General features: G+C 44.9%; 1 protein-coding gene across 1 annotated transcript in view; it reads left to right on the plus strand.

Annotated features, from left to right (window-relative positions):
• The first annotated feature begins 2856 nt into the window (after nt 1–2856).
• LNX1 (ligand of numb-protein X 1) overlaps nt 2857–22935 on the plus strand; it is a 181378-nt gene continuing 161299 nt past the window's right edge. Inside the window, exon 1 of the mRNA XM_072748989.1 lies at nt 2857–3256. The gene's annotated coding sequence lies outside the window, so the exon portion shown is untranslated. The remainder of the gene's footprint in view (nt 3257–22935) is intronic.

Below are 22935 nucleotides of genomic sequence, written 5' to 3' on the forward strand. Positions count from 1 at the left end.
GGCAAGGAGGGATGAAGAGTTGGCTTTGGGTGGGTGGAGTCTGAGATGGTTGCATGACACTGAGAACGTGGTTGGAAGCTCAGAAGAGAGGTCTGAGGCAGAGACACAACTCTGGAAGTGTTGACATGGAGATGGCATTTACAGCCTCCCGGGGTGGGGGGCAGTTTGCACTCCTCACTGCCTCCCCCACATGTAAGACAGGGTGGAAAAGCTCTCAGTTGTGCGTCAACAGGAGGGAAAGGAAAGCAGCCAGTCCATGACGGTCCAAGGAAGCCATGTTCTCGCTCCTCTTGTGATCCATCCACGTTCAGGCTGAGCATCGTGCAAGAGCAAAGCAGGCCTGAGGGAAAATTCGCTCAGGTTCTGACTTCTTTACTACAGAATATTGAACAAGCTCCTCTGCAATTTTCCATTTCGCAACCATCCTAGCCCTCCCTCCACATGCACCAGAAATGAAGACGTTTGGTCTGCGTACGACAGGACAGGTTGCTTCTGGGGGACGCTCTAAACATGGGCTGTTTTCCTCACATGGTGCAGTTGTATTTGCCTTCCAATGACGAGCGGGATTTTAACTGCATCTGGACATTTCTGCTGAGTTGGATCCTGTCACTCAGCAGGAATGTCCCACACCAAATGGAAAGGACACTAAAGCCATGGCGTTTGAGCAGACCCAGGTCTCCACACTGTGCGCTGCCAGCGAGTGAGTAATTCTGGCATTGGAAAGGGCACATTTGTAAAGCTAAATTAATATGTCCTGTTTTTCATCCGTGACTTCTCTCCATTTCCAGTTTGAAACAGTGAGCTGCCTCGGCTACATGACCGTGCAAAAAATATGTTTCGGGGGGTATGTGTGTTTATTGTGAATCCCAGGATGGACTGAACCATTGGAAGCCATTCAATCAGCACTGATCCAGATGCTCACAGGAAGGTGAAACAAAATCCATCTACCTCACCTTTTGGAGTGGAAAGCCCCGAGCTTCTGAGAGTCCCCAAATCTGCTGTCTTTATTCCCTGGTGGGGCAAAGCTGGCAAGCAGATGAGGAACATGAAAGCCTCTGTTACATCAGCATCTTTCCAACATTTTGATTTTTTTTTTTTTTTTTTTGCTTCAAATGATAAGGTTGAAAAGGCCCATTTGACTGTTATAAATTGCCTTTCCTCATCAAAGACCTCCAAGATCGGAGTCTATAAACATATCTGGACACGTGTTTAGTTGTAAACCACTGGGAAAGACAAATGAAATGATACCTACTATCAAAGCCCAGCCCCTTTCCAATTTTCTTTATTGCCATAATTCCAACAAATCAATCTTTAGTCTCTGCTGAGGACGGAAAGCTGCCCAACCTCACGTTTCAAGGCCTATGTGGCCTCAGAGCCAGACACCCCAAAGCTCCACCCAAACCAACCCCAGGGTAACAAGGGTGAGCAACTGCCCTGATGTCGCAACTCCTATATTTACAAAAACAGACAACTTTGACCCCGCTGGGAGGCATCTCCTTGTCTCCTAATTAACGGTTTTACTTTCCTTTGACCAGCGGCCAGCTGTCCCGGGGAACCGCCGTGGCACAGGAGAGCTAAATGCTAACAATTGGAAGTAAGGAGGAGGCCAATAAAACCAAAACACGTTGCAGTGTGACCTGAGGACTGGGAACACATGTGCTGGTTTGGTTTTCTTTTTTTTTTTTTTCTCACCAGGGAGAGGTTTCCAGGCTGTGAACTCCTTGTCATTCATCCCTTGGATTATTGATTAAAAGAAGCTCATAACTGTTAGGCTCCTAAAACCAGAAGGGCATACTCGCAATCAGACCATGATCAAAGCACACAGAGAGGCCCAGAGATTTGTAGCCCACTTCCTTGTGGGTAAATAGGAGCCTCAGTGGGGAGCCGGGTCTATAGCAGCCAGCAGCCCCACTGTGGTTGAGACAAGAGAAGGTGCCCGGCCCGGTGTGTGCTACAAACAAGTTATATAAAGATGGCATCGAACTCACAGCCCCAGGGAGCAAGCTCTTTGGCCATCGCCACAGATGCCAGTGCACAGAGGTCCTGAAGCTGACTGGTGGGGAAGGCCACACTTCCAGAAGGGCAATTTTTCCATTCATACCTCTCTGGAGCGCTTGGCCGGAGCACTTTGCTCTCGAATCCTTCCTTTCTTCGCCTATACGATGGGAATGATAACTGTAGGACTATGTGGAGAAGTAAATGAGATAATAATGCAGGTCAGGTCATTGGCACAGGACCCTGCAGCCAGTCAGCCCTCGACAGATGTTGGCAGAGACGCTGCTGGGCTGCGGATGCTGACCCCGCTGTTCACGAGTAAGTAGGAGAAACCTTTACTTAAACCTGATTTTTTTTTTTATTGCACTAGTCCTCACGAGAAACTTCTTTCATTTTCAAAAATAAAAACTGTTTTTTTTTTTTTTACCTTTTATTTAAACAACAGTCCTGTATCTTTAGACTTAAAGGTCTTAACTAATATCAGCCATGAACTTGCTCATCTTTTTCTTCTTTGTCTGACAAACATCAGGCCGTGTTCCGTTATAAGAGATGCTGCCTATGGAAAATCTTTTAAAGTCTTGGCAAGGCCGTGGAACGAGTCGGGATGCCTTGATTTGTCTGATACCCATTTCAGCTCATGCTTCTCTGCATAATTAAAAATAAGAAGACGCCCAGGGTTCGGAGGCCCGTCCAGGCAGCAGCCCCTGCCTGTTGAGGAACTGGTCCCAGCACGAGGATGTCCCAGGCCCTGGGGACGACCTGGACCTGGAGGTGCAGTGAACCCTGTGTTTACTTCCTTGTTGATTTCCCTTCTCTGGCTCCCAGCTCATTTTCCCATTGCCTGCAGGAAAACAACATTCAGGGGTGCGGTAGGACTGACTTGGCAGGCCGAAAGGTGAACAAAAGGATCCTGGCTTTTCCTGAGAGCACAGGGACGGTCAGGGGAGCCTGGGCCCCTTCCAGACCAGAACAGATTAGTCACTGATGCTAATGAGCGCTGCTCGGTGGGGGGGCTGCTCTCCCTGGAAGCTCCTGGGAGGCTGCTCTCAGGTTCATGGATCAGCATGACACAAAGCCTTGCAAAAGGGGCAGGAGGTGAGCTGATTACCTCCAAGGCCGAATGGTTTTCATGCCTGTCTGGAAGAGGAGACACAGGAAAGAGAGAGAAAATCTCCCTGGGCCACAGAAGATCAGCTCCCAAGAGGACTGCCCCCCACCCGAGGCCTCACACGACTGGGAACCAGTTCACTGTGCAGCAAAGGTAAGAGGCCCGCCTCCCCCTCCAGGGAACATCTCATGCGATTTGAGACACTTTGCTCCTAACTCTCCCAGCCCAGCCTCCCACCCTTAGCTCAACCACCCACCCCCCAGCACCCACCACACCGCCCCCCCAAGTTGTTGAAGACAGCCAAAAGCTAGAAATGTCTAGGTATGTCTTTTTCAAAACACTCCAGAAAGGCCCTCAGGATATTTACATTTTTAATACCTGATTTTTTTTTTATTGCGCTACTCTTCACAAGAAACTTCTTCCTTCATTTTCAAAAATAAAAACTGCTTTTTTTATTTTGTTGGGGTTTTTTTTGTTTGTTTGTTTTTCACTGGTCCAACAGGTCAGTAAAAACATAAACAATCCCACTAACAGTAATTGGATTCATGTAACATTATTCCTCATCGGTATCCGAAACATATTCACCTATTTTGCTTCATTTCGTTAGTGGAAATAGGTATTGCCATTGCAGTTTTACTCACGGAGAGACTTAGGTCCAGGGAAATTTGACTTGCCTGCCAACATGTGGGTAGGTGAGTAACAGAGGGCACATCCTCTCTCTATTCCTGCCTCTTTGCAGTAGAACGGTTATTCTACCTTTTTTCTTTTTTAAGGATTTATTTATTTACTTACTTATTTAGAGAGCAAGAGCATGGGGAGGGGTGAGGGAGGAGGGAGAGAATCCTCAAGCAGACTCCCTGCTGAGCATGACCCCAAGATCACCACCAGAGCCAAAATTTAGAATTGGATGCTCAACAGACTGAGCCAGCCAGGTGCTTCTTCAAACCAAAATACCAGGCTATCTTCTCTGCCACATATTCTCTGGCCAATGATCCGATGGGAGGATAGGATTTTAGAAATTGGAACTCATTCGCCTAGAAAATCCAGAAATAGAGTATCCAGTACGATATGCCACCTTGTTATTAATCGCTGTTTACATTCATCCCTGGGCGCCGAATCCAGTTCACCAAATGTTGATAAGCTGCATTCTGGGTGCCCAGCACTGGGCCACATATCGGAGCACGGTGCAAACCATGTGGCCAAGGCGTGCTGAAGGAATGCGCTGTGGGGGCCGAGGGTGGAGGTTGTAAGTGAGAAGACTCTCCACGGGACAGGAGCTTCACACTTGAGCTTGGCATAAAGAGGGGACTTTGACTGAGGGGGAGCTTTTCAGATTATGACCACTCCCCACGGTAGGAATTTGCTCATGGAGCATTTAGAGCAAGATGGTGACAACAGAACAGGCGACAAAGAGCACATTCTGGGAATTAGACTTGAATCTCGGTACTATTTTCCACTCTCTCTGTGCCCTGGAGTTAATCCAGTTAACTCTTATGACCTCAGTTTTCTGAAAGGCAAAATGGGAATAATGGTAACAGCTCGTTCATGGAGTTGTCTTAAGGTTTAAATGAGAGAATGCATGTAAAGCCTTTGCTGGAACATAATGAGCACTCAAAAATACTATTTAATTACCCCATGCCTGCTTCCGTGGGATATACTAGGAGTGCAGATGAGAGGAGCTCTACTCTCAATTTGATCAGACATTGTGAATTAGTTGTGTGCAACCAGCTGCGTGCGGTGCAGTAATGCCCTGGGACCACAGACAGAGGGATCATCTGTAGGTATTCTGGGCCTGTTGGGGGAGGAGGGAAGACGTTTCCCAGTAGAGGCCCTGTTGTGTAGGCAGGTAGCATAAGATAGTGAAAGGAGCTGCGCCGATGTGATTTTGAATCCCAGTTTCACCCCCAGCCACGTACACAGCACCGCGTGGATCTCTACTTATTCAGGAATCTCTCCATCCTTCACTAGGTGAGTGGAAGGAGAATACTTCTCCTCCGCACCTCGTCAGAGTGCCAGCCTGTCGCAGACAGACCCTGAGCCTGCTTCTGGAGCAGCCACTCCAAATTTTGTCTGCCCAAAGCAGCCTCTGGGTGCCTGTGTTCTGGAAAGTCTGGAAAACACGATTCCAACCTAGCATATGCATTACATGTAGATGGAGATACAGATATAGATGAAGCATAGACGTACGTATGTGTGTATTTAGACAGACCTCAAACTTATAGAAAAGTCACAGAGATGGTATAGTACAAAGAATTTTGCACTGCATTTTCCCAGAATCCTTTGAGAGTAAGCTGCCAAAACAGTGCCTCCTCTTCCCCATGTATTGTAGTGTGTACTTTAGCGTGTGTTTTCTATACCCAAGGACGTTCTCCTGCATAACCGCAAAGTCAGGAAATCGATGTTGACGTATTCCTGTTTTCTAATCTTCAGACCCCAGCAAGTTTTCATCAGTTGCCATTTCTGTTAATGATTTTTACAAAAGATTTATTTAGGGAATCCCTGGGTGGCTCAGCAGTTTAGCACCTGCCTTCAGCCCAGGGCGCGATCCTGGGGTCCCGGGATTGAGTCCCAGGTTGAGCTCCCAGCGTGGAGCCTGCTTCTCCCTCCTCCTGTGTCTCTGCCTCTCTCTCTCTCTCTCTCTATCATTTATCATAAATAAATAAATCTTAAAAAAAAAGATTTATTTATTTATTTTAGAGAGAGAGTGAGTGTGAGTCTGAGTGGGGGAAGGGGCAGCAGGAGAGGGAGAGAGAATCTCAGGCAGACTCCGTGCTGAGCGTGGAGCCCAGTGTGAGGCTCCATCCCACGACCCATGAGATCCCAATCTAAGCTGAAACCTGGAGTCGGATGCTCACCCGACTGAGCCACCTGTGCACCCCCACCAGTTGCCAGTTAATCCTCGGACCAACCCAAGGTTTTCAGGCTCAAGTGCTACCTTTAGCTGTCACCATGTTCTTTGCTCCATGATCAAGCCTTCTTCAGTAGTCCCTTCACTTTCACGATCTTGGCCCTTTTTAAAAAATACAGGCCAGTTTTTCTGCAGAATGTTCCTCAATCTGGGTTTGCCTGAGTTTCCTTGTGCTTCGACTCAAGTTTTACAACCTTGGCCCAAAAACATCACAGAAATGAAGCTGTGTCCCTCTCATTGCATCCTATTGGGTGGCAGACGATTTTAAACTTCACTGAGGGGGCACCTGGGTGGCTCAGTGGTTGAGCACCAGCCTTTGGCCCAGAGCGTGATCCTGGGGTCCTGGGATCAAGTCCCACGTCGGGCTCCTCGCAGGGAGCCTGCTTTTCCCTCCGCCCCTCTCTCTCTCTCTCTCTCTCTCTCTCTGTGTCTCTCATGAATAAATAAATAAATCTTTAAAAAAATAAATAAAAAATAAATAAACTTCACTGAGATTGTGAAAGTCATGCCTGCCAGGGCCCTCCATTGTAAAGTTACTCCTCCTCCCTTTTTAATTCGTAAATGTTCTGCAGTGTACTTGAAGTTACGTGACTGTCGTTCTTAATCCAAAGTTCCACGTGCCCTTCCAACATGTTCCCGTCATTCCTTGAGCACTTCCTGACTCCCCTGGTATAATGAGATGTTCCAGCCTTGAAAATCAGTGATTGCTCCAAGGAGCTCTGGTTCCTTTATTTATTTATTTATTTATTTTAAAGATTTTATTCATTTATTCATGAGAGACACAGAGAGAGAGACAGAGAGAGAGAGGCAGAGACACAGGCAGAGGGAGAAGCGGGCTCCACGCAGGTAGCCTGACGTGGGACTCGATCCTGGGTCCCCAGGATCATGCCCTGGGCCGAAGGCAGGCCCTAAACCACTGAACCACCCAGGGATTCCCCTCCCATCATCCTTAATGCATTTGATCAGTCCCCTGTTTGTGACCAACTGCTGTCATGATCTCTGCGCCCTTCCCCGCACAGCTGCCCTCCTCATCTTGTTTGGATTCTAATGTTCTGTGCCAGGCTCTCCTCCACAGGGAGACCTTCCCCGGCTCACAAGGACTCTGGCACCTGTACTAGGCAGCCCTCTTGTGTGGCCGACCTCCTCACCCTGTTCAGGCTCTGACCCCCTGTCTGGGTCACCATATCTCTGCCACCCCCTGCATGGGTAACTACCTTACTTGGCCCCATAGTAGAGCTTGAAAGACTGAATTATTCAGGAAGACGAGGGAAAGCAGAGAAAACATTTATTCGATTTTGACACTTTTGGGAAACTCAGAAGTTGCTCTGTTACCCACGCTGTGAATTCCTGTATGTATATCTGTCGTTGCTCCATGATTGGTGGGGAGCAGAGCAGCCTCCTCCACACAGGTAGACCCCACGTCTCCAGTAGCAGGCCTAAGGGACTGAGGTTCACACTGTTCACTCTATTCTATTCAGTATTGCTCTAATCTACTTGGATGTGGCTGCTCACTGTCCACTAGGGTACTAACTGCATTTCCGGAGTGAAAACTATGATTTGGCCAATCACAGCTCCTTTTCCTACTCTAAATCCCAGTCTAGGCTTTTCCTCATTTATTTCCTCAAAACCAAATATTTAAGCACTTACTGGGTACAGGTACTTGGCTAGGTTGGGATATAGAGCTTTGAACCTTGCTGTCCACCTTCAAGAGACTCTCAGTCCACTGTGGGAAGCAGACAAGGGTCAGACAGTTACATTTCCATGTGACTATGTGCAGTGTTAGCTGTCTCAAGAGCCTGATGTGGGAGGGCAACCAGCAGAGAGCAGATGCCCGAGGGGAATCCTGACCAGGCAGGGTCAGCAAGGTGAGGAGGTGCGGAGGGCTGGTGGGAGGCACAGGGAGCCCTGTACGCATAAAGGGCCAGAGGCAAGGGTGGGGCTAGCAATGCGGGTGTAGGCTGGTGGAGGGAGGCTACACACATCATGGCCAACACAGCTGGATTTTAAGAAGCCCTGGGTGGCTTAGTGGTTGAGCATCTGCCATCAGCTCAGGGCATGATCCTGGGGTCCTGGGATTGAGTCCCCACTTTGAGCTCCCCGCAGGGAGCCTGCTTCTCCCTCTGCCTATGTCTCTGCCTCTCTCTGTATCTCTCATAAATAAATAAATAAAATCTTTAATTTTTTTTTTTAAACCATAGCTGGATTTTAGACTTGAGGACAAGAGACTCTGGAGCCGGGCTTTCTGGGTTCAAACCCTGCCTCTGCTACTTACTAGCTGTGTGATCTTAGGCAAGTTACTGTTCTGTGCTCTAGTTTCCTTAACTATAAAACTGGAGATTATAGGGACACCAGGGTGGCTCAGCGGTTGAGTGACTGCCTTCAGCTCAGGTCATGATCTTGGGGTCTGGGATCGAGTCCCACATTGGGCTCCCTGCATGGAGCCTGCTTCTCCCTCTGCCTGTGTCTCTGCCTCTCTCTGTTTCTGTGTCTCTCATGAATAAATAAATAAATCTTTAAAAAAAAAACCTGGAGATTATAATAGTACTTACCTCATGAGACTAGGGCCATTGTTAAATTAATTCTTTTACGTAGCACATAGAAAAATGCACAGTGTACATAAAGCATGTAATAAATATTAGATGTTTTTATTATTTCCCAATAGATAGATCAAACAGGGATTAAGACATTGGTAAAACAGAGACACCAAAAATCATCACTAATTAAAACAGATAAATTTAAAAGAATGGATTTGGGCATTTCAACAGAAACTCTGAAGTCATTATCTTGAGAAAAATCAGAACTTTTGTGCCCCTCTGTAAGCTTACTTTATGGCTTGCTGTTGTTTTCTTTTGATAGATTTTGGGGGCTGGGAGTCCACTGTAATCTTTTCATTATTTTGGCCTCTAAAGGTCGGGGTGTTACAAGAGAAACATGCTATGGAGACCTCTGTTCTATTGGTCTCCCCGGCACAGAGATCCAGTAGGAGTAGCCATTGTACACACTCCTGAAGTCCCAGGGCAATAGGATCGGTTATGATTGTTCTGACACCTGCACCAAACAAGGCTACCCCAAAGCTGAAGAGAGGCCATCTTAAAACTCAATTATTGCTAAAGCAATTCTGCACCCTGACTGCTCCATAAGTGTGTGTGTGTGTTGGGGGAGGGATAGTCTTGAAACCCATCTTAAAGTCTTTTTGAAATAAGAGTTGGCAGCCTTTCAGCAGTGGCCTTCTACCCCCCTGTCACTGGAGCTGAGGGGACAGTCCTCCTTTCCCACAGCCCACACCCCCTGAGAGCCAGGGGAACCAAAAACAGAAGCTCAAAAGTACACATGGTGCATCCAAATTAAAGAACTTCTATGCATTGGACACAATCAACACAGTGAAAAGCAACCCTTGGGATGGGAGAAAATAGTTGCAAACCATGTATCTGATAAGGGATTCATATCCAGAATATATAAAGAACTCCTACAACTCAATGACAAAAACAAACAACCCATTTTTAAAATGAGCAAAATAGACATTTCTCCAAGGAAGATGTACAAATGGCAAAAAAGCATATGAAAAGATGCTCAATGTCATTAATCATTAGAGAAATGCAAATCAAAACCACAATGAAATATTACTTCACACCCATTAGGGTGGCTGCTATAAAAAAAAGAAGAAAGAAGAAAGAAAGAAAAAAAGAAAGAAAGAAAGAAAGAAAGAAAGAAAGAAAGAAAGAAAGAAAGAAACAACGAGCCAAACCCACAAAATAACAAGTATTGGTAAGATCCCTTGCTACACCGTTGGTAGGATTGGAGAATGGTGCAGCTGCTATAGAAAACAGTATATGGTGGTTCCTCAAAAAATTAAAAATAGTTACCATATGATCCAGAAATTCCACTTCTGGGTATTTACCCCCAAAGAATTGAAAGCAGGGACTCAAACAGATATTTGTACACCCACAGTCATAGCAGCTTCATTCACAAAGCCAAGGGATGGAAGAAACTCAAAAGTCCATGAACAGATGAACATAGGAGAAGGGCAGGAAGAAGAAAATAAGATAAAAACAGAGGGAAGCAAAACATAAGAGTCTCTTAACTCCAGGAAACAAACTGAGGGTCGCTGGAGGGGAGGGGGTAACTGGGTGATGGGCACTAAGGAGGGCACGTGATGTAATGAGCACCCAGTGTTCTATGCAACCGATGAATCACTAAACTCTACTCCTGAAACTAGTAATATGATGTATGTTAACTACATTGAATTTTTTAAAAGTCCATAAATAGATGAATAAACAAAATGTGGTATATCCATGCAATGGAATACTCTTCAACCTTCGGAAGGAAGGAAATTCTGATCCCTGCTGCAGCATGGATGAGCCTTGAGGACATTATGTTAATTGAAATAAGTCTGTCACAATAGGATAAATACTATAGAATCCCACTTATATGGAACCTAGAGTAGCCAGGAGCTGGGGGGTAGGGGTGGGATGGGGAGTTACTGTTTACCAGGCACAGAGTTTCAGATTGGGGAGATGAAAAGAGTTCTGGATGGTGGGGGTGGTGGCGGCAAGGTAACATCAGTGTGCTTTACACCACCTGAACTGTACACTTTCAAGTGGTTTTTAAAATGGTAAATTGGATGCCTTTTGATATTTACCACAATTAAAAATCATAATTAAGAAATGCCAATCAAGCTGGGCTTTTCCCTAGCAAGTCGATTCTAGAAAAAATTAGAACTCTAGAAGAAAAATAATTCTACACTTTCTAGGGAAATTTCCCACATCTCAGAGTTTCCCAAGGAATGTCAGAGACCTAAACTTTGGTACTCAAAAAAAAATTTTTTTTGAAGTCTTTCTCTGAGAAAAGAAGTAAGAAAATCCATCTCGGCCAGAACCTGGTCAAATTCAAAGAGTTGCTGAGATATTCTCTGCCCATCACAACCTACCAGTCTTCTGGTGATGTAAGGAGGTCACTTCCTAAAACTAATACGATCAGCATCATTTTGAAGATGCAGGTGTGAAAGAGGCACTATTCAATAGGTTGATGGTTCAATTATGCGTGCGGTGCTAAAATATTTAAAGCTTGTAGTTCTTGACTGGGGGCAGATGGTGCTGTGTGAGAGGGTTTTTAAAAGATCCGCCTCAATGTCTTGTGCTGGTTCCTTGGGCACCGAAAAGTACAGAAACAGACCCAGCGTGCGGCTAAATCTGAATTTGAGGTCACAGCCTGTGTTGGGTGAAACATCTGCCTAACCTCTGGATCTGGGTCAGCAGGAAAGGAGGAAATAGAACAAGGAGGGCTTTTCCTCCCTCTTTCCTGAATACCTGACCAGGAGGCCAGCTCTGCCTCCCAGGGCAGGTCCGGCCTTTTACTGCTTCCTCTGAAGCTAATCTTGCAGGCTCGCTTCACCTCTGCTGGGTCTCAATTTACTCATATGTAAAATCGGAACAATAATGAAATGCCAGCGGGCAACAGTGCATAATAAGCCATAAAACAGATGTGTGTTTTTATTTATTTGCATACTACTTCATTCTGCAAAGAAATTATGTTGACGACAAAGCAGATAATAGGAAGTAGGAGAGAGTCACCGAGAGATGTTTCTGGTCAGCATGGTGCTTTTAGTTTTTCACATTAGCCACCAGCATCTAAAAATCAGATGATTTCATATAAAAATCCAAATTTTAAATTCTGTTAAAATATAGAAACATCCGGCCACACGGGCCCCATGTTTCTCTGCTAATTCGCTCACTCAGCAAACTTGGACTGGGTGAGAATTCTGTGTCAGGCGCTCTTCAGGGTGCTGGGACATAGCAGAGGACATAGCAGAGTAATTATGATTATTATAATTAATTAAACAGATAAATAAGATGATTACAGAAAATGAGAAATGCTACGAACAAAGCAGGGTCAGAGGCTAGAGACTGATGGGGTAAAAAGGCAGTGCTATTTTAGGAGAGTGGGCAGGGGAAGAACTTTTCCAGTTTGCCACAGTCCACACACCATGACTTATTGGCCTGCTCACCCCCAGGTCATTTCCTGCTGCCTGTTTGGCAGCTGGAGGCATCTGAGGTCGTGAGCAATAAAATGATGGAAAAAATATTTTTAAAAGATTTTATTTATTTATTCATGAGAGACACAGAGAGAGGCAGAGACACAGGCAGAGGGAGAAGCAGGCCCCTCACAGGGATCCTCGATTCCTAAACTGGGATCACGCCCTGAGCCAAAGGCCGACGCTCCACCGCTGAGCCACCCAGGCATCCCAAAATGATGCAAAATATAATCTAGAATTTAAATTAGGAATAGGGGACATATAAATAAGCATTGAAAAAATAAAAAGAAAAAAAAGGAAAAGAAATAAATACATAAATAAATAAGTGTTGAATGGCAAGAGCAGAAGGAATAGGATCCAAGTATGAATGCCACGAGAGCCTACATGAGTGGTTACAGTTGAGCGTCAGATTTCACTCTGCGCTTCCTGAACTCAGAGCCAAAGGAGATATGGCCTATGGGGGCATTTTCAGTTTTGGGAAAACAGAAATAAAGCCATTCATTCCTTCATAGGTGCAGAGCTTTCATCACCTGAATTTGGAGTAGAAACTGATGACACTGGGCTCTCTAGAGGGAACGCTGAGTGATAAAGTCATCAGTAGTCTCACCAACACAGGCACAGAAGTAGAGGAGTTTCCTTGGTTTCAGTCATTCATTCAAAACACCGTCACTGAGACACTAAGATAAGCACTAGAGATGCAAAAATGGCCTGTTGTACTCTTTTCTTTTTCCCCTAGTGTCCATAGACAACAGACGAGACCACGCTTCATCTACACTAACCTCAGTGAAGGTCAAAATAATGTCACGCAGACCCCTCGTTCCCGCTGACCTCAATACACGGGGTAGTCCGCACGATGGCCAGAATGCCTGTCACTCAAACTCTCTTCCTTCCATAAATCTAGCCTCTCTCAGCTGGTTCGTAAGAAAGAAAGAGTAGAATGAACAGCTCCTCGTGACATTGCTCGGTGACAGTCATCCTTATCACTGAAAGGCAACTCCTGTGGCCTTTGGACCTCTTGATGTAAGTAGGTAAATCTCCTTCCCTTTAACTGGAACAGCCCCATGGGGGAACATGGGTGGTTATGCACACTGACTCCTTAATGTGGAGGACAGCCCACCCGAGGGAAGGAAATGATTACATCCATTCGCCCCCTGCACAAGATTCTCCTACATTCCTGGGCTGGCAGGAGATCTAGCCTGTCTTCTAGAATGTTCCCAGGGAGATTTTTCGGGGCTCCAGTGTCCAGAGTGTCATAAGAGTTCCCTCGCCAAAGGAGCCCCAGGGCTTCTTAGTTCATGTTAGCTCCACTGTGAACCCCCAGGTGCAGAGCGCATCTACACCTTGAGATGTGCCTCCTGTCCCAGGAGAAAACACGTAGGCAAAAATACAGTTGAGCCAAATTTTCTGTCCTTATTTTTTTGGCCCAGATGCCGCCCAGCTGAGTCCTTATCGCCTGGATCACCTCTTGGCTCACTGGCGATTCTGTGGGCTCAGTCTCCTGCACTTGGCAAGAACCAAGGCGTTGTCCAAGGGCCAGAACCAAAACATCGCTTCTCCCTCACTCTTTTGAAAACCAAGAAGAGCATTTTGACTGCCAAGTGTAATCCTTACCCAGACTTCCTCCACTCCATTACCACCCTTCTCCATTACTCTGACTAAATATCCCCTTTGAACCAACCTCACAGAACTGGTTCTCTGGGTTTGCAACAATGACCTTCCAGAAACACCCCGAGTTCAGTGGCTGGCACGAGCCTCGCAGGCTCTGCTTGGCCATCTGGCAATGAGGCCCTCCTGGTGTTGAAGTAACCGACCCTCCCGGAGATGTTATCCAAGTCACTTGACATGGAATCCTGCTCCGCCCTGGAATGGGACAGCCCTAGAGTTCCCAAGGACTTGCTACGGGAGTCCCAGCTAGTGCTATGTTTTCTGACAAAGCTCACCGTGTACACTCCTTTCCGCAGACCATACACAAATATAGAGGCACACATTTACACACATTCACAAATATCTCAATATATAACATTGTTTTAACTTAAATCCCTTTTCATTCGTTTCTTTCATCACTAGAGTGAAGTATACAACACAGTGAGTTCAACATATCCATCAGGTTTTGTTGCTGAGGGGCGAGGGCTATCGTTAAGGCTTGTCGAGAAAATATCTTTTCATAGACTAACAAAAATTTGTCGCCACCTGGCACTGAGCGACTGGGAAACACACCTGGCAAGGCGCTTTGTGTTCAGCAGGTGCTCAGTTCGTGAAATAATAATAATCACAACCCCCTACTGGCTTCTTCTCCTGTGTCAGCCACTGTCAAACCCTACGTGGCTAGGTTTATCTTTTTTCATATTTCTAAAAAATACTAAGGTTATTTCATTTTTCAGGTGGAGACTCTGTGGTTTAGAGAGATTAAGTAACTTGCCTAGAGTCACTGTGTGGCAGGACTGGGTTTGAAAGCACGTCCTTGATCCTTCAGAGCTCCTGGAGGGAGAAGGGATGGGGAGGGGGGCTGTGAGAGCATGCAGGGCTTGGGCAGCCAGCTCTTCACATCCCTTCAAGCTTCTGGACCAAGGCTCTACATCGGTACAGCAGCGCTCCTCTGCTTAATGAATAAAGAACCGCTTTCCCAGAACCTGTGACAGTCATATCCACTGTCTATTCTGGCTGACACCTGGTTAAATCATCAAGATCAAGGGTTCTCAGCCTCACCAACACTGGCATTTGGGGCTGGATAATTCTTGATTGTGGGAAGCCGTCTGGTACATTGTAGGATATTTAGGAGCATCCCTGCTTTCAACCCACTGGATGCCAAGAATACCTCCCAAGTTTTGACAATCAAAAATGTCTCTAGGTGATGCCAGATGTCCACTGAGGGGCAAAACTGCCCCATAAGGAGAGCCACTGCACTAGATATAACCAGAAGTGAAAGGATATAGAGGTCACACTGAAGTGATGGTGAACAAGGCCAGAGGTTTGGAAGCTTCTGTGTGTATGTCTGGGAGGTCTCCAGGATCCTTCGAATGATGCAACCCCTGTCATAGTCATGGCACCACTAGGACTCAAAGTGGTTAAAAGGCCAAGGCTCTAACCAGCTCAAAGGAAGTCTCAGGCTCTCACATGGGTAGAGCAAGGGTCCCTCCAAAGGGCCTTAAAGGGCCATGATTAGCCTTCCTCATGTCACCACCTTTGTGACAAGAAATTTGGATACAACTGGGAAATGTTCCTTTCTTATATAGCCATTGCTGTAGCACTCCTTTGACCCCCCCAGGCATAAATGGTTAGAGTAGCCATGCCAGATGTGACTTCAGGGTTATACGGGGTATATCAGAAGTGTCCCCAAGCTGATGCTGGTCTCTTGTGGCCTATCACAAGATGGCCAGTGGCCAGGAGAGCCCTTTGTTCCAGGCCCCACGTTGGGCCTTAAATTTAAAATTTGACATCATCTTCAATGTTGTATACATGTTGAATTTTTGCATTTGGTCAAAAGCACTAATGTGTTCAATATATGCATTCAAAATATATCACGGTTTTCATATTTCTATTTTGGAATTTCTTTCATGTTCAACGTCCCAAGAGCCTCCAAAAGTGGGTGTGGCCTCAGCCTGTCTGGGCTTCTGGGGAGGCCTGCTTTCATCATTATAAGTCAGAATATGGCACATAAGGAGTGTTATCTCCAGGGCTTAGAAGGCCCTGGCCCCCAAGTTATTCCCCACATGCTCTGATTAGTGCTGAAAAATTCTATGAAACTTTTCTTTGCAGTGTCTTACATTCCAGGATAATTCTTGAAATAGAAAATATCCCTGGGAGAAATCACAGAATAACCCCTCCAAACTCAATCATGAGAAAATGGTCAAGCCAATTTAAGAAGGGCTCAAAAGCTTTGAACAGTCCCTTGGCCAAAAGGAGACAAACAGATAACAAGAAAACACGTGGAAATGATGCTCGACATCATTAGTCATTAGAAAAAAGCAAATTCAAACCAGAATGAGACATCATTACATATCTATTAGAATGGCTCAACCGAAAACGACTGACTAACTGAATGTTGGTAAGGATCCGTAGCAATCAGAACTGCTAATGGGAAGGTAAAATGGTCCAACTACTTTAGAAAACACTTTGGCAGTTTCATAGAAAGTTAAATGTATACCTGCCGTATGATGCAGCCGTTGCACCCTTAAGTATTCACCCAAGAGACAAGAAAGCATTTATACCCACACAAAGACTTGTGCACATATATTCCCAGTAGTTTTATTTGTAATCATCCAGAACTAGAAACAACAATCCGTTGCGCAGCAACGGATAAATGCAGGGACCCGACTAGTCCGTGCACGTAATGGAATACCGCTCAGCAGTAAGAAGGAATGATACACGCAGTATAAATGAATCCAGAATTATTTATGCTGAGCGGAAAAGGCCACACAAAACAGAATACATACCTTATATAGAATTCTAGAAAATGCAAATAATTGATAGTTACAGAAAGCAGATCAAGACTTGCCTGGGGATGGCGGCGCAGGGGGAAGCGGGAGGGAGGGATTCCCAAGGGGCACAGGGAACTCTCTGGGGGTGACGGACCTGTCCGTTTTCTCAGCTGGGGTGATGACTGCATGGCCATATCCAGATGCCAGAGTTGGTCAGATTGCATTCGTTGGCTGTGCATTAGGAAGGAGCTCTGGAGCGAGGGTGCAGTGAGGGGGACACAGGCACAGTCGTTCAGTGGACCCACTGGGGTGATTTCTCCATTTCCCTCTCATCAGGCTGAGCAGTCACTGCCTGGATAGTGTTACTGGAGTGAAGTGTGAGAAACTCATAAAAAATGTAGCAACTTATGGGTGGGTGAAAGCCTTGCCAGGGCACCCCTCATACACCCCGAAGGGCACCTTTCATTTGGGTAAGCCCTCTTAGAGCCAGAAGAGATTCGATCAAAATACACTAGATTTATTTGCATAGTGAAATCCCTTCTTAGAGAGTCGAGAGAGCGTCTCCCCACCCAGAACAGAGAAAGTGACTGAGCAGCTTGGATCCTCTCCAGCATATTCAGGCCAAAAAACTGAGCAGTATCCCAGTGTTCATTGAGGAAATCAAATGCACACACACACACACACACACAGAGCAACAGCAGCTCCAGAGCGAGCAGCCTCTGAGGCTGGGGTCTGCAGGTGCAGGCTCCAATTAGAGCAGCCGGCCTTCCAATACCTTTTCATCCCGAACAACGGCTGGGCCTCAGCCCCCGCCAGGGATGGAGGAAGGCTCCGGAAGGACGGCCGACCAGACTGGGGAAAACAAAGACTGTCCAAATCAAGGCAGCTCATGTGAGTCGAACCTGAAACCCTAGCTTCATTTTTAAAACCTCTTGTGAGAATTAGCCAATGCACAATTTTGTGAAAAATCAGCCACCAGCCACAGGGAAACAAACTGCCTTCCAAGGCCCTCCACTCCTTTGCTTACCAGGGAGGCACAGTATTTCCATAATGGCACAGTCTTGGTGGTGGTTTGCATCATTGACAGCAGTGGCCCTTAAACTGATAGATTTTTCAAGGTTGCAGGTGCAGGGCGGTCTCGCTCTAACTGCTGGCTCCTTATCATTTATATCACATCAAGGCATAAAGCGATGTGATTGGACCCTTGTTGTTAGCAAAGAGGGGTATGTTTGATGTGCTTGCCAGTGCTCTATCCTCAGCAGAGAAACACTGAGATCGCAGACTCATTTTCTCCGTCCTCCTCCTCCTCTTCCTCTCCCCCCTCATGTTTTCTTACTGACTTTTTTCAAGAGAAGGTAGAAAGTTCAAGAAGCTTATACAGAGTTCTGGGATTCCTCTATTATCAGGTCAGCTTATTCCGCAGCCAAGGAAGCACTCCAAAGGAGAAGGAAGTCTCTGCAGGCATCACCTCTGGGGTGCTGCTTTCTGGGTTGCGTTGCCACCCCCTGCACCCTCTGCTTGGGGCTGCTTCTTCCCCTTCCTAATAGTCTTTATTGTCTTTTAATACAAATCTCCAAAGAAGTGCCAATAATTAGAAATGTTAATGAAAGAATGTTTAAACACCTATATTCCCACTGCCATGTCATCATAGCTCTGGGTTTCCCTCCAGATCTTGTCCCTGGGCATACTTTTTTTGTTCACAATATGTGTGTGTGTATTTATATATATGCATGTATGTGTGTACATATATATGCATGTATAGGTATATGCATACACACACACACATATATACATATACATATATAAACCTCCTGATTATTCTTGTAACTTGACTTCTCCACTGAATTTGCAGCCAGGAGATATGAATGGTTGGAACGCTTAGAAACAGAAGAAACAGTCCTTCTGACACATTAATACCCAAAGAGTCAATTCTTATCAGTGAATACTAAGCGTTCCTATGGGAAATATAGAGTCAGGTTCCTGTGAGCCTCTGGTTCCAACAGTTTCATCAATTGATCAATATACAACCTTGTTCTATGTGTATTTCTATATAAAGACACCTTATTTAATATATATTGTTTGCTTATTAACATTGAACTCATGGTCAGCAGCACAAATATCATGGGCCTGAACAAAGCGTGTCTGACACACCTAGGTTCTCTATAAGGCACATCACAGCCTTCTTGTGTGGAGGAACACTGGACAACACATTAGAACTACAGTTGGGGACTATTTTTAATACTAAAATCACCAACAGGGATGCCTGGGAGGCTCAGCAGTTGAGCATCTGCCTTTGGCTCAGGCTGTGTACTGGAATTGGAAGGTATTTTGTTGAACCTCAGCTGGTCATTTGTATTTTTCACTGTCCTCAAAAGACCATGACAGTGCCATGAGTATTGATTTGGCACTCATAAATAAATTTCAGTGAGTAGATGACTTTGCAAATATGGAATCCAAGATTAGTGAGAATCTACTGTACCTACATTATATTAATGCCAGACACTGTGAAGACAGAAGGCATTGGCCATTCATCCTTCCCTCCTGAAAATAATTTGTCACTTTTTTTGTTAAAAATGCAGACAGCCTGGGTGACTCAGCAGTTTAGCGCCTGCCTTCAGCCCAGGCTGTGATCCTGGAGACCTGGGATTGAGTCCCAGGTCAGGCTCCCTGCATGGAGCCTGCTTCTCCCTCTGCCTGTGTCTCTGCCTCCCTCTCTCTCTCTGTGTGTCTCTCATGAATAAATAAATAAAATATTTTTAAAATAATAATAAAAAATAAATTAAAATGCTACCATGATGGTTGCCAGGTATCATGACAGATCCTTTCCTTCTAAAGTGGTGCATTCAGGAACACCTGGTAGGACCCTTCTGTCTTGCTTCCAAGATCATCTTCAGAACCATAGGTGTGTTTGCATGGAGCCCAGTCGGGTGGAAGTCAGGAGGTCTGAGTCTTGAGTGAGGCTTCAGGCTTCCATCTCCATCAGCAGCCTGACCTTGAACAAGGCATGGAAGGGAAAATCTATGCTTCATCAGGTCTCAGACACTTGTTCTTTCACATTTTAAAATATCTAAGATGGTTTCTTTGTTTTTGTTTTTGTTTTTTGGTTTCTTTTTTTTTATCATCGATGATGTGTTGTGGTTTAATTGGCAGTATTCTGTTTTCTTTCTGCGTGGTATATCAAACAAAGGTGAGTATTCCATCCTTTGGTTGGAAACTAAGAAATGATGGAATACAGCAATAACAACACCTACTTCCTGGTCTAATAGGGATTGAGCAATGCTGCATTGTCACAGGCTTGTCAAAAAGTGTGTGTGACCAGACATGTATGGCGCCATCAGTTGCAAATTAGTGAATAATTATCATGACTGGGAGTATTGCCCTGATCCTGGAGTAGGTCAGACTTCTTACTTTTGCAATTGTACCATGACTCCTACAACTCTGACTATATTTTTCATGCAATGGTGATACAAACATATTGGTTTAGGGGGGTCATTAAAATTTTTTTTGTCATTGGAAATAGCTTCTAAAAAGAGTTTGAGAACTATTACTTTGAGGAAAGTAAAATGAAAGTTTCATGAGAACTAGTGCAGTCCTTGTTCTGTGTTTATGATATTGCAGCTGTGAGGGTGCATGGGATCCAATTATTGGGATTCTCTTATTTGCATCATGAGTTTCCTTGACAGTATGAGCTGGACTTCCTGTCACTTAACTGCTTCTGCATATGTTCTGTCCTCTCAGTAATGAAAGTGAAAACATTAAGGCAATAACTCAGTCCTAAGTTAACCATATAACCCAAAGAATCTTCCATCCGGGTCATCCACATTGTCGCCTCGATTGCTCTCTTTTGGGGAAGGGAGGTCACCTAGACTCTGTGTCCAAGACAAAGCTTACAATACCTTCACTTCACACAGATGCTTTAAATACAGACTTTGGCCATGTTTCCTTTATGTACGTTTGTTCTTTGATGCCAAGGGTCAATTTAAATCCAAAAAATATCTCAGGAGTCTAAATATGGACATGTGATGGGAACATCTAATTGGGCATGCAGGGCTGAATCCTGCCTCCCCGATAACAAAATATGAAGGCTGTTTTATCAGTTATCCTATTGACAAATTACTAGCAAAGTAAGTGAGTCCATGGAAGGGGGTAGGAAGCCAGAACTCATGAGGCTGCTTCTATGTGCCATTTTGTTAGTGCTTGTGTGCAAGTGTTCCCACACACCTACATATGGGCATTACCATCTCTGTTTTACTATTATCAATACTTGATACACGAGGTGAAATAATTCCTTGAAGACCACAGGAATAAGGAACAGAATCACCTTAACACCCAAGTCCTGCCTCAAAGCCCTGCTCATTGTATTCTCAGGCACAAGGGGGGCCAGTTAATGTCTCAGAGATGCTGTTACTTCTCCTGTCATCCACTTTTCCTGTGACCTTTGAGAGCAATTTCAAACCGAGCTGCTTGATTCACACTGTTGTCTTCTCACCACAGTGACATGCATAAACAGGTGCTTGCTAATATATATATATATATATTTTTTTGAGACAATGAAGTTTTGTTTTCCCACAAGCCAGGCAAGGATACATCCCTTCTGCTCCACGGGGCCTCCTCCCTTAGAATAAGAAGAGAGAAAGAGAAAAAGTAATAGATGTTTGGTCTCAGTGAGATTCCTCTTTGATTTCCGTTCTGAATCGCAAGTATTATCCTCAGTAATTATTACTTTGGGGGTGCTGGCCAATAAAGATTAATATCTCCTTTTCTTAAACGTCACACTGGAACACAGAGATTTTAACTGACCTGCCTAACCTCACACAGGAATTAGCCATGGAGCCAGAAGGGGAGCCCAATACTCCCAATAGTTCCCCTATCAGCCCACCCCGCTGTCTTATGCACACTTAATAAATATTTACAGCTTTAAATATCTTCCCAGCCACAGTTAGGACAAGAAGTACTTGTATGTATATATATGTGTGTATATATAAATGCATGTAAAACAGATGTGAGGAACATGAACTTGAATGAAAGGGACACAACACCCCTGATAATTAAAGTGCTGGACTAGAACTGAGAGACCCAAGATTTAAGACTTCTACTTTGTTTTTTCAGTCTCCTGGTTGTTCTTTAGTGTTCTGGGCAGAAAGTACAACCTGGACTAAAGGACCTAAGGTCTGTGGTCACTTAGAAGTGCACTGGTGAGAGACAATGAGGACAACGTTCACTGTGATAACTTTCCTAAGCTCGTGATGCTCTGAAACATCGTGTTGGAAATAGTAGGAAAAAGTCTGTTGTAAGAAGGCTTGTTTTTAATGCATTGGCTAGAATATTGGTCAAATCGTGCCCTTGCTTCCCAATCGACATGTTTTATATTAAATCATATATAACGTCTGCCAAGATACTGTTTCTATTTCACTCTATGATAATATTATAATAATTGCAATATAGGTACACTGAACGGACTCAATGTATCCTAATCACACACATTCTTTACTATAAGACATTGAGGAAGGAAAACACTTATCTAAATGGAAATTTATATTTCTTAATCAGTTAAATTCCTTTAAACATTGTAGGGAGTTACGTAAAATAATCCCAATTCAAACTTACTAAAAAAAAAAGAGGATTTTGTTGGCTCACAAGATGGAGAAGTTCAGAGTAGGGATCCAGCTCCAACAATGTCAGCACCCTGTTCCTTCCCCACATCTGGCCTCTGCACCTTTCTGCCTACATAGTGCATTGCCAGTATTCTATCTGCCCCCACCCCAAGTGTCAAGAAAGACGGATGGTAGGCCTTGAACTAACTGCTTATTTTCAGAATGGTGAAGGGTGCTACCTTTCCCCCTCCCCACCATTCCAAAACGCTGGTGAAGGATTCTCGTTGATTTGATGAATCAGCCACCCCTTGGACCAATCCCTGAGACCAGAGAAGAGTGGACTATGGCCAAAAGGCTGGGTCATGTGCCCACCTTTCCTGCAGGGTGTCATAATGAATCAATTAGGCAATGACAGGCTAGGATCGCAGCCCCACTAGGACCTCACTAGGAGTGGAGAAGGAGCTGCCCAGAGGGAAGGACGTAGCAATGCCAGAGGAAGGACAGAAAAATGAGCTGGGCAGACATCCCAACATGTGGATGATTGAGAGAGAAGGGTGGAAAGAATCTCACAGACAAAAAAGTATTAATTAGCTCAGCCTGTTCCACAGGGCTTATGATAATAATTATTATTATAAAAATCCAGTTGAGCAGCTAGTATCGGGTGCTCAAGGCGAATGTATGACTTTCAGATTTCCCATCATCTTCAGTGTAGAATGTTCTCGTGACACACGTGATTTACAAAATACACTTTGCCCTACTGAGTTGATTTGGGATGGTTTCAGTGTTATTAACAAGAACATTAACAACCAAATACATTGTTCTCAATCAGTTTCTGCACAGGGTTACAGTGTTTCCTACATAATATTTTATGAATTCTAGGC

Source organism: Vulpes vulpes, chromosome 2 (genome assembly GCF_048418805.1).
Source record: "Vulpes vulpes isolate BD-2025 chromosome 2, VulVul3, whole genome shotgun sequence".
In the NCBI taxonomy this organism is placed as follows: Eukaryota; Metazoa; Chordata; class Mammalia; order Carnivora; family Canidae; genus Vulpes; species Vulpes vulpes.